This window comes from Mycteria americana, chromosome 3 (assembly GCF_035582795.1).
Source record: "Mycteria americana isolate JAX WOST 10 ecotype Jacksonville Zoo and Gardens chromosome 3, USCA_MyAme_1.0, whole genome shotgun sequence".
Classification (NCBI taxonomy): domain Eukaryota; kingdom Metazoa; phylum Chordata; class Aves; order Ciconiiformes; family Ciconiidae; genus Mycteria; species Mycteria americana.
Genome location: NC_134367.1, coordinates 73,496,537 through 73,508,970, shown reverse-complemented (window position 1 = coordinate 73,508,970; position 12,434 = coordinate 73,496,537).

Here is a 12,434-nt window from a genome sequence, read left to right as displayed (position 1 = left end):
TTTCTTTTCTTTTTTTTTCCCCTCTGTACAAAGAAAAACCTCTCTATGAAAAAGAGGGCTTGTACTTGGCATGTAGCATAGTAACATGAGCATAATAAACAAGGGTGGCTGTCCCCATAAATAATAAAAGGAATGTTTCTCCTCACATGGCAGCTTTTCAGAGGAGAAAAGGCAGGGAATAGGTAGTCCTGCTCTAATGCGCACGTCGCAAGCTCTAATCCCCACTTCTGTTGTTTTCTTTGGCAAGCCACCAGCCGGTGAAGCGGGCGGTACCTCTCTGCTTGGCATTCCCTTGTAACTTTTATTTTGTTCCTTATCTCCTGTGCCTTGTGCCTGCTGGAAACCAGAAGGCTCCTTAAAAACACGGTTGTATTTCTTCCTTCTGTCCCTGTGGCGTTTTACGTTCGCACAACGACGGAGCCACGCTCTGCTGGCAATGAACTTGGACTCATAATACCGGCTCGGAGGTGAAAATAGACTGTTCTCAGCTTAACATCCTCCTCATTTATGTTACTGCAGCAAAGGTGATGAGCATTTGATACAAGTGAATAACTGTATCATTGGAAAAGGTTTCTGATGTTGTTTCAGCTGCTTATGTAAAAATGTTAAGCTTTCTCACCATTAGGGACATGATTTACTGGCACGTCAAAATTTCCCTTTTCTGGCCGCTCAGTTCAAACTTTGAATATATTGTAGTTGGCTTCAGTCTTCAGAGCCATGTGTGAGCTACTGCAGTAGCTGAAAACGCATGCAAATTATCCTTTTATTCTGGCTGAGATTACAACATTAAAACAACAACAACAGAGAAAGGCCTGTGCAGAGAGTATCATAAATAATTTAGCTTAAGTGAATGCTGAAATTAGTCAAGGCACCGCATTGCTTGGCTCCAAGCAGTCTATTTGCAGCCAGATATGTAGAGTACCCTCTGGCCAAAGCCTAGCCTTTCAAAAATGGAAAGCAGGAAAAACAATATGATCTTCTTTTTAAGAAGCATGTTGGAATGATCTGTGGGGTTAAATATACCTAGACAGTCCTCCGTGCCATAGCTCCAGTGATCTCGGGAGAAAACAGACCATTTATAAAGAGCCCTAAGCTGGGGACGGAGATAATGAAATGTGCTCGTGTATTATTGGCAAGTGCTCTGAATGGTACAGGCGAGCTAAGTGCATACAGTATTATCTTGCATAATTATTGGGTCACTGTACTGTAAACTAAGCGGTTACTATAGTTAGCCATACTACTGCGCTCGCTGCCTGATTAAGGACTAGATGCAGCTCTCACTCAAACCGGGCTGTATTCGCACCGAGTTCAAAGGATTGCATCGGGGCCTAGCGATTCTTCTTGGGGTGGCCTTCATTCCTGAACAGCTGAGATGAACGTGGTGGCAAAATAGCGACGGGCATTTCTAATCATAGCAGTAGGGAAGGTCCCGCTGCGGGGGTGTCTGGGGAGCCCCGGGGCTGGGAGCTGGCTGTGGCCAGGCACCGCGCAGCCCTTCCCAGGGAGCCCAGGGCCTGAAGACACAGCGAGACGGCAGGTGGACAAACCCAAAGAGGTGACCCGGGGGATTTCAGAGAGAGGGAGAACTGATGTGAACTATGGACTAGATTATTTCGCAGCTACTGCTTAGACTGCGTGGATCAGACACCCAGATAATCTCAGCTAGGGAGAAAGCGTGTGTTTCTCCTACATTCCTTTGAACGTGGGCAGCACGTGCAGGTGGAGTTGGAGGTGAGACTTCTACCAGCAAAGTACAGGAGATGAGGGAGCAGGCTGTCTGGGCACTCACAGGTTTAAAGATGGCTCTGACAGGCAAAAACTGCATTCTGTGAAAGGGGAAAAGCTGAAGGAGTTTTTATTACAGGCACTTTCAGGACCAGCCTCCTTAGCACATTTAAGAGTCCCAAAGTAACTGTACAGTTGAATCAGTCGTGGAGAATGGGGGAGACCCCCAAGCTAGCCCAGGGCAATTAGTTAAGGAACAAAGTGTGTGTGTGTCCGTGTGTGTGTGTGTCCTCATGCAAAAACCACACAGCTACCGAGAGTTTAGCAGGCTATTTGTAGTGACACAGGACTGCGCTAACGTCACGAAGAGAGGCTGTGAAAACAAGGGGTGAGAGAAGAAAAAGAAGCCAAGATTACAGACTGAGATGAGACGGAAACAAAGGCCAGGAACTGAGATACAGAAATGGGAAGTAGAAAACGCAGCAGCAAGAAATGAAGTTGTGAACAGAAGACAAATAGAGAGAGAACGGAAAATGAAAATAAATTGACTGTTTCTGTTGGTTAAAGGAAGAATAAACAGCTTAAGCCTTGGGAAATATACAAGTTGAGAGAATACATGAAACAGAAAACTTATGTAAAGAAAGTAGTGGGAGAAATCACTGAACAACACTAGCATGGCAAAGGAGATGAGAAATCTGTCCCAGGATGCTACTGGCAGTATTTTCTCTTAGCTGACAGGTGAAAAATGGGTTAGATTTTATACCCTTATTGCCCTTAACCAATGCTACCACTTTTTCTAAATGGCTGTGCTGCACTATGGCAGGCCCCTACCAGTCCTTACGCTGAAAAGTTTGCAATATAAGAGTGAATATAGATACAAGTAAAAGTGTAGGTTTTATTTATATACCTGTATCACCTGATGTATTACTAATGCTTTTCAAGTCCCAGAGAAACACTCTGAATTACTAGATCATAAAGTCAGTTTAAAAAGGTTCCTGATAACTGGGGCTTCTTTCAGTTCCAGTTTCATGGGAAAATGTAATGACAAGCCCTAAACACTAAGGATTTCCTCTGTATACAGCCATCCTCCCCAAGGCAATCACTGGGTGTATTGCATCAGGTGACTGCTGTAATAGAGATTTTCCTCTGCCAGTCACGCCTGCCCTGTCAGTGACGTCCATCATCCAAACAAGTGGACGTGAGGAGGGAACGGTACTGCCCGTCCTCGGAGAAAGAGGAGATGGTGAATGTGCTGTAGGTAGTAGATAAAGGATCTTTAACACCTCTTCACATCTAATGCATCCCTAATGCCACTTTCATAGAGGGAAGAAAAGGCAAAGTCTGCTTTTATCAGTTCCACATGAAACTTTACATTCTGGGTCAGATTCTTCTAACCATGTGTTCTTTAAGCTCTATAAAAATATCTTTTCCAAAGATTTAATTCTGTTTGTAAACAACGTGTTTCAACAGGACTAGATCCAAATGACTATTGAAAAAAGAAGCCAAGATCTGACATAAAACCTTAGAAAAACTTCGTTAAGATGTTCATCCTTCATATGACCTGAAGAGTAGCAGTGGAAATAGAGGCTTAACCCATTCACCTCCCTTCTTGTGCAAGCTCGGACAGGGCTCGCCGCAGGAGAAGCAGCTGCGGGCACGCACACGGGGAAGCGGCCTTCGCTGCACGACGATGCAGAGCACGCTACAGCTCACCCCTTACCGCTGGACGTGGACTGGCTACAAACCTTGTGTGCAGACAGGGTGTTGTGAAATACTGTGGTGAGGGTGCTTCTATTTCTTTCTTTCTCTCTCTCTTTTTTTTTTTTTTTGTAAGCTGAAGACTGCTGGTGTGGTCCTTGGGAGCCCAAAAGTATATCGGTTTTATGGCACAAAAATTCATCTTCCAACTACGGTGAACCAGTCCTCTTATAGTAACTGGCAGGTGGTTTTAATTCCTTGGATGTGTTTACCTGCTTCAGAGATGGCTAGTTATGAAAAAGGTAGCTTGGTTTTTGAGACCGAGAGGTGCAGCTTTGTAACACTGTAAGTGAAGCCTGAGGTACGCTAGCAAAAAGCATTTCCAAAGCAACTCTTTCATGAGAGCTTTTTGGTTTTTTCACTTTTAAAGACATGAAGTCTGCCTTATGTATTTAAGATTAGGACAAAAACTTACCTTATTGCACAGGACTATATGCCTTATTAAGTCATGTTCACCCCATGTATATAACCAGAGCACTGAACAGGATGCCGTTAGGGCTAGGTATGGTTATCAGAAACTTGCTACAAGTCAGAAAATCTCACAGGAAGATCAACTTGGTGTTTCTCATCAGCAATCTTCACGTCTTTCCTCGTGGAGGGGTCGGGATGCACAGAAGCCCCTTGTGAATGTCAAGGTGAGGTCTAAACAAATGTTTCAACAAACAAGTTATTTTTGGAGGTTTTTGATCTTCAGTAAGCTCACACATGTAACAAGTTGCCATGATTCAATAATCTTTTTTTCTGAATCCTTACAGGGTTTGCTTGTTTTGTTTTGTTTTGAAGGAATTAAATTCTGCTTGCAATTTAAACCTGCAGCGTGTGCATGCAAGGTAGAAGGAGGTTGCTTGGAGGGAAAGGGTTATACATTCAGTAACCTTTGTATATTTATTTGTTCAGCATGCTAGCTCTTGTGCTATTTGCTGGGAAGGAATGCCTGCACAAAAAGCTACGAGGTGGCTCAAATAAAAAAGCCTAGAATGTTTTGAAAGCCTCCCCCTTGACTTCTGATTGAAGGGATCTGTAGAGTTTTTGGCACATTATAAATCTGTGTTTACTGAAAAGCAAAAAAACCCAACCCAACAGCCCCACTCTGATTCTGGGTTTATGTCTATGAAAGTCTATGCCAGCCCCAGTTTATAGAATGTCAAGTGCTAATAATTCACAATAGATCCAAGACAAAAGAAGACTTTAACTACATTTTGGGTCAAAACATGTACAGTATTAAAGTCTAAAAATACTGTGCAATTCGATCTTAAGAGAACGAGAAGATCCAAGCTTACTCCACATTGTTCCAACTCTTCTCCTAGAAACTTGAATGTAAACTTTGTGTTTAAATATAAACCCACCTCTGGATTGGGCCTATTCTCTTTATTTATTTTATTTGCCATGCTGCTGAAAAGGTCATGTGCACTAAAAGAACGCCCCTCTCCTAATCTTTTTAAGCTACTGACGGCGTAGATCATGCAAAGCACTTAGTTTCATTGTGCCTCTAGAAATGGAAAGCAAACTCTCTTTCTAATTCCTCCATCCCTTTTTTCACACTGCTGCATTTATGTTTTTCTCTCTTAAATACTCATTCTGGCCTTTGGTTACAGATACACACATTCACTATGGGACATAGATACATTTCACAGTCTAGAAGTAACTTGGGCACAAAACTGTTCTTCTAAGAAGAGAAAATCTTTCTTTACTAAGTCCTTGCTTAAGTCCCTCTGGATGGCATCCCGTCCCTCAGGCATGTCAACCGCACCACTCAGCTTGGTGTCGTCTGCAAGCTTGCCGAGGGTGCACTCGATCCCACTGTCTATGTCACTGATGAAGATATTAAACAGTACTGGTCCCAATACGGACCCCTGAGGGACACCACTTGCCACCAATCTCCATCCTTTGGACTCTCATCCCCTGTTCTAACGTGACCAGACAACTGGGAAAAGAAAGGGACCATAAAGCCTATAGTATCTCAGGGAAAGTAGGGAAGGGAAGGGAATCCATGCCATGCCATGCCATGCCATGCCATGCCATGCCATGCCATGCCCAGCTGGTTCATTAAATCATCTTCCCGGAGCATTATGGAGAGGGAGCAAGCACTGCCAGTGACTGCTTCCTAGCAAGGTGAATGGAGCTCTTTCTCTCTTTGTTTCTCTTTAGATACAAATTGGCTTGGAGCAGATGGAGCTATTTACAGGTGGTAAGTTGAGCTGTGTTGTATGTTGTGAGGAAACATCCAGAAAGCTGATTCTGCATACAGCAGCAGGAACAGGGCATGCATTCAGGGAGGGGAACTGGAGATTGGAGACCTGTAAATAAGCATAAAGGTAGTAACAAGAATTGCCAGATTTAGCAGTTTGGAAGCCTTGCTGATAACCAGAGCTTTACAAAGTTGCTTAAACAGAAAGCCTATGAGCTGCTTTATTCTGCTTTAGTGGAATACAGAGGCTTCTTTTGTACTTGCTGGCCTTTTTTATATTTATTTTGTGGGGGTCAGGCAAAGAAAATGCTCGAATGAAGAGCAGGATTGAATCTTTAAAGCATGCTACAATGTTTTGTTTATTCCTGCACTTTATCACTGCAAACTCAATCATCTTTGCTGGCATTTTAGAGACTCCACAGTTGCTCTACTCTCAGCACTGCCTGATAACAGGAGATTTGTGAAAATGTCTCTGTGCAAAAGAGAAGGGGGTGGACAGAAACAAACTTTTCAGTGTAACGCAGAATTATCTCAGTGGTAAGTTTAGAGAAAAACAGCTTTTTAAAAGCTCCTGCTGCCTTTGGAACAAATTGGGAGTGGGAGGAAACAGCATTCATTTACATTGTAAAGTATTAATTTTTAAACAGAGAGAAAGAAAGAGGTATTTTGGGGGGGGGGGATCGTGGTTTTCATAGCAACACTTTACTTTCTACCAGTAGTTCTAGAATTTCCATTAGACAGAAAAACAAATAACAAGGCTGCCAACCACAGAGATGAAAGAAGCAGCCAATGGAGAGAAACAGATTTTTACAAATAGTACAGCGATGACAAAATACCAAGGCTCATTGACAGCATTGTCAAAGTTTAAAATTATAGTTAATGATACAGTAGTGCTCTCTGACATTTTAAAACACCGCGGCACATGGATTTCTCACTGTATTTGCGGTTTCCTTCTTCTCTAGAGAGCAACAAACTTAAACTGATCTTGCTGCTAGGTGATAACAGCCAGTGTAAAACAATTACCGTCTCGGGCTATAGCATAAATTGGATCAGGCGCTCCTCCATACACTTTGTTATCAGCCTGCTGGGAGCAAATATAGCACTGTAGTATCAAGAGTCGTTAGTTCAAGTCAGGACTTGGGTGACTGAGCAGGTGGAAGTTTTACATGTCAGATGGAGGAAGCTTAATGCAATATTGAGTAGCAGTTACATGAACTCTGCTAGGGTGTTACCACTCCTTTACAGACAGGCAAGCTGCAGAGGTTAGGGAGTTTGGTTAGAAAAGTCAGGTAGTCCACAGCCATAAAGCTTCTCTTCAGTTTCTGTTGGACTCAGGTTTTATCTGCAAATTGTTGGTAAAGAAGTAACTTCGTAAGCACCGAAGTGCTTACATTTGGTTTAAAGTGGAATTTAGGTGCCTAACTAGCCATGCAGCCTGCAAAACACCCAGCCTGCTTCCTTACCTGCCTCTCCATCTGAAGGCACACTCATTCGCACCATAGCGGTGGGTTTCTCTCTCCCGCACCGTCAGCAGGCAGTGAAATGTGAATGACACACAGGATTTCCCGTGCGCTCAGGGTGATTTTGTTGTGAATCTCATCTTGGAGCACCCACCTCTCTGCACTGACCCACAGAGAGCTGGTACGGACAGCCAGCGCTGTGCACTACACCACCTCTGCGTGAAATGCACTAACAGCCTGGGGACTACACCTCAGGAGTCACCTCTGCCCAAAACCCGGACACTGGGCTGTAGACACAAGCTCTTTCTTCCTCCTTCCACTTTTGGCCCCAAGAAGTTTTTTTTTATTTGAACTATGCGGTAACTCAGGCTAACAGATGGGATGTGGGAGGCCCTACGTGAGAATTGCCTGTAGTGGGGTGGGTGAGCAGAGCATGCGTGTAGGAACAACTTGGACCCTCTCTGATTGAGGAGGACTCCACATCCTAGTTGCCTCCTTTCTGGTGAGTGCTGTAGGCTACCACGCAAAAGGCAGCTGGTGAGAATATTGACTGGTGTCCTCTGGTTTAAGTGCCAATAACCAACCATTTCAGGAAAGACAGAGCATGGAAACAAGTAAAGGGAGTGAAACTATAGGTAAAAAATGGTATTGCCTCTAAGTTACTGAGGAATACACAGTTTCAGGAGAAGGGCATTTAACACCGAGAAATGGAAATGAGCACACCTGAGATGGCAGCAAAGTTGAAAGACCTGAATGTGCTCATCTGAAGGGTGGAACAGAGATAATACATGAAAATAACAAGTATATTGGAAGAACTAGCACATGAAGTGGAACCAAGAAGTAAAGATTTTGAATAAATAGCTGAGACTTGGTCAGATAGTGAGGAAAGGACATAAATACCAAATACTGTGCCTATGATGAGGATGAAGCAAGACTACAACATAAGCAGTTGGATCTATTTATCATATCTCAACCCTGTGCAAGGGTTGTAAATATTGAAGGAAATATAATTGAAGATATTGAGAAAAATTAAAAATGAGAAAAAACACAACATATGCTTTAGGAGTAGATTATGCCATACTGATGAGGTGCACGTCTTCTGCCAACTGGTCTTGCTGACAAGGAAAGCATTGGATCCAATCCATCTGGATGTCAAAGAAACACATCAAGGAAAACAAGAGTTAATGTAGCAAAGATGAAAATTAGTAGGAGAAAATGAAAGGTGGCTAAGGGACCAGCTAAAGAAGAGACAAAAAAAATTTAACCTAAAAAACAAGAGAGGATAGGATTGCTGTCACCGGGGGACAGAAAGGAGATATTTAAGGTAAAAATCAGTGCTGGCACAAAAATGCCCTAACTAAACTTACATTGAAAATTTAAGAAGTTTTGAAACATCAGAGGAGAGGGGTCTGGAACAGACACACAGTCAGTATAATGGAAGCAGCCTTTTGAGACAGAACTTTGCAAACAAATTTAAGCTTGATAAATCATAGACTGCAGGGCTAACTGCGATAACAGGGACCTGGGCTTGATGACCCAGGACATCCTTCCCAATCCTTTGTATACAAACTGGAATACAGGAGCTGGAATGCTCGTGGACCAATCTCCTTACTGATAATGCACGAAATTATAATTTCTAACACCAAATAGCATTAAAGAATAAAGTGACTTGTTCCTTTATCCTCTGTTGGTCTGAAGGAAGAGGTAAAGAAGAGAGGTATAGCCTTTTGTGAACCGTAAGACTTTGTAAAAATGTAGATCTTTTTTCTGTTTACATTGAACAACATTTTTTGCATGTATCTAACATAGTAGTGTTTTACATGGATAAAGGAGTTGATCACAACAGTAAAAAATTGTGATAAGCTGACAAAAATGTTTGCATTTTTTTATTCTAGAACCAGAATATAACAAATTTTATAACAAATTTTTATTCTATAACCAGAATCATGTATAATAGAAATAGGCCTGGGGAGGGACTTAAAGAAGTAATTTAATCCATCCCCTGTGGGATGAACTATACCCTACAGCATTCCTGACAGATGTTTATACATTAACCTGTTTGTAGAAATCTCCAAAGATGGAACTGGGTGAACTCCCCTAGATTTGCAATGCTTTTGTTGCACTCACTGTTTACAAAGGTTCACTTAAGGTCTAGCCACAAACCTTGCAGCAATTGAAACTTTTTTTTTTTTTAGCAACTGTTCCATATTTTAAGATCGTTATTTTATCTGCCTTCAACCTTTTCTTCTCTTGATCAAACAGCACCAGTTCTTTCAATCTTTTCCTCATAGGTTCCATATTTCTGACTTCTAATCCTTCCTTGTTGCTCTTCTCCAGTTTCAATAAAACTGATCTAAAGCCATACTGAACTCTGAAAGCCAGTGCTGAGTAGGGCAAGATTACTTTCTGTATCTTGCTGACTTTACTCTTGTTTATAAAGCCTAATATGACATTGTTTACGTAGAAGTTCTTCCTGTTTTAAAAAAGGATCATTTCGTGAAGGTGAGAACACGTGTCAGCCAGGCACTTTTGAAAAAAAGAACTGAAACAAACTAATGTGAATGATGACCAAGAACTGGCTCTTAGTAGAAATGTTTTTAATAAGCTGTGAATAAGAAAAAACCCACACACAATTAAAAGGCATAGGTTTTGAATTTCAAAAGGAAACAGAGAAGCACAAATAACAAGGAGAGTTGCTTGTTCATAAGTTTAAATCTCAGAATTGTAGAACTTCGCCAAGGCAGAGTATGCTGGTAGAAATGAATCAGTAAACATCAGTAGAAATTGTAATTTCTTTTGTTTTAAGCATGCTGGAAACTAAAGGAATTCTAATAATAGTTAGAATTCTATCTAATACGAGGCAGAAATGTTATGTTGAGAGTATCAGGGAAGAGAAAAAATGTTCATATAATGGAACTGTTCTGTATTTTAAAATAATTCAGTGATGCGTTTGATCTGTTTCCCAGCTTTTGCTGTTGTCGGGGTGAGGGGGTTCTGTGTTTTCAGGTTGTGTTGTCTGCATGCCAAGTGCCAATGGCTCCATGCTCCCAGTGTGCCGCCATTCAGCCGGGGTTTCCTTCATGCGTGCCAAGAAACCTGTTCTGCACTAGGGGGAGGGACCCCTCCTTTGCCCAGGTAATTCTGCTGCTCTTTGTGGTTTTGGAGAGGTTTATAACATATAGATTTGTTAGTTACATTTGTTTGTTAGTAGATTTGTTGCTGTGTGCTGTCCTACATGCTTGCCTTTTAATTAAGACATTTGTAATGTCTCCAGAGTTAGGTGGATGGCACATTAGTTATTTTTTTTCTTACCAAAAAAGGAAATAAATGTTTTACAGGTGAGCATCTTCCTACAGAATTAAAATGTTAGGAATTACAGCACTCAACAAATGTCTTTACTAACAGCGTTTCAGGCATTACTCCTGACGGGAAACCTCTTGCTCACTACTTAGTCTGTTTTTCCCATAAAAATAAGATGACAGTGTTACCTCTCTCTGTCGTCCCATCCCCCCCGCCTCCCTTTACTCTGCCAGGGTAGCAATATAAACAGTGCTTGCTTTACAGCACATGCAAACAACTGCTCTGCGTTATGCAATGTGATCAAAAGACACATCGTGCTGCTTTCAGTATTTGTTGATCGCACATCTTAAGCAGGGTGTCTTTAAGGCACGTGTTGCCACCACGGTCCAGGTACTCCGTGTTGAGTAGTGACATGAAAGAACTCTGTTCATAAAATGATCTCGATTAATAAGGGGTCTATTTCGAGATGGGCTGCAGAGCCAGCTGGAGCTCTAGCTGTGCACCACAAACCGCTGTCTGGTACTTCCTGCAGCCTTGTGTTCCTCCCTCTACTTCTGCATAGGTTGTTATAAGCCAGATGGGAGAGCTTCTGCTTGCACAGAGTGATTTGACATAGCACGCATTGCTGCCGGTATGACGCTCCGAACAATTTTGCCTAATGCTACCTGGAGTTATGCCATGAACACAGAACCTCACTACAATCTGCACTAGTCCGCTCCACAGGGTCAATGACCAAAAGCCTTCAAATTTACATTTGAAATGCTCTCCTAGCTAGTACTAAACCAGGAATTAATGCTCACAGCACCACAGACTTTGTGGAGTTTAAAATGTTTATTATTTGTACGAAAACCACAGGAATTAGGCCTCTTAAAATATGTAACTGATTTGTTAAAGAACTTCTTTTTAACTACTGATCTTTTCCTTAAGTACAAAGATTAAAAGCTGTATTAACTTAATGCTTGGCCAGGTAACCGGAACAGAAAGTCTCTCTGCTATCTACACTACAGCGACTGGAGCTGTGCTCAGCAAAACGTTTTAAATGTACATTTGAACACTCTGATTATCTGACCTGCATATTTAAAGGCAGGGCACTAGATTATCTCAAGAAGACATAAACTGATACAGATACTGCAACTCCCCTATATTTCAATAGCTATTTTCAGCCTAATTTCAGTGCCTAGAAGTGGTACCCCCCCAATACTGCTAAAAGTACTTCCCAAAGTAATATACACATTTTTTCTTAAAAGTTATATCAAATTATTGCTGTTCCAAAACTACCCACTTTTTATGGGTTCTCTATTATAAGATGGTTAGAGCAATTTCTAGGAATTGTTACAAATCAATATGCATAAAAGGCAATGTTTGCCCCAAGATATCCATGAAAGAGTTCTTCATTTTAATGAGACAACTGCAATACGAAACACCTTACAAGAAACGTAGGTGTACTATCTGCAAGCCAACTCCTTTATTGCAATGCATTGTGTTTTAATGTTGTACACTATTATTTTATTGCATCATCTATGACAGCGTGTCCTTTCATTTCAGCAGAAAATTACACATGGTACTGCAACATTTTTCCCCTCCCTTTTACAACAGTTCTATTTGATTCCATTCTGGAATGATACCAGGTACTGTTTTTTCATCACTACATTGCTTCAGGTGACTACATATATATAGTTTTCCTTTACAACTCGTCACACCTCTAAAAGAAACAGAAAGCACTTGTAGTCATATTGCCCAGTTACATGGCCACACAGTCTATGTCATTCCTTTTTTGAAGCTGCATTATCTAAGCTGCAAACTACAAATTTACTTATGCTACAGGTATGAGAAATAAAGTCTGTAATTTAAAGTAGATGGAATCATGACTCAAAATGAATGGCTTACACATTCCTAAACTAGAAGTTGCATAGATTAAAGTAATGATTTATCACAGATGAACAACCAGAAAAAAACCTGTTATTTAGGGCATCTTGACTTAGACACTTCAAAAATCACCTCTG